This window comes from Bison bison, unplaced genomic scaffold (assembly GCF_000754665.1).
Source record: "Bison bison bison isolate TAMUID 2011002044 unplaced genomic scaffold, Bison_UMD1.0 scf7180017851011, whole genome shotgun sequence".
NCBI lineage: Eukaryota > Metazoa > Chordata > Mammalia > Artiodactyla > Bovidae > Bison > Bison bison.
Window position 1 is genome coordinate 1 of NW_011481584.1, and position 303 is coordinate 303.

A 303-nucleotide genomic window follows, 5' to 3' on the forward strand; every position below is an offset into this window, starting at 1 on the left:
CCAGCGCCAGAGTCATGGCCACAGCTCAGGAAGCTCGTCTCCACTCGGGGAGGAGATGGACAGACGAGGAGGTGGACGCTCGGGGAAACCCGGCCAGCGCACAGCTCCCTGAGGGGCCGCCTCCTCCCGGGAGCCCTCTCCGGTGCCCCCTCCCCTAGAGCGCCCCGGCTTCAGGCCCTGCTCTCAGCTGGAGAGCTGGGCTGTGGGGGGAGCTTGGGTGTCTGACCGGCTGGATAAGAAGAGGGATAGAGGGACAGAGGGGTGGCGGATAGACAGATGGGTGGGCGCGGGGGGGCGGGGGGG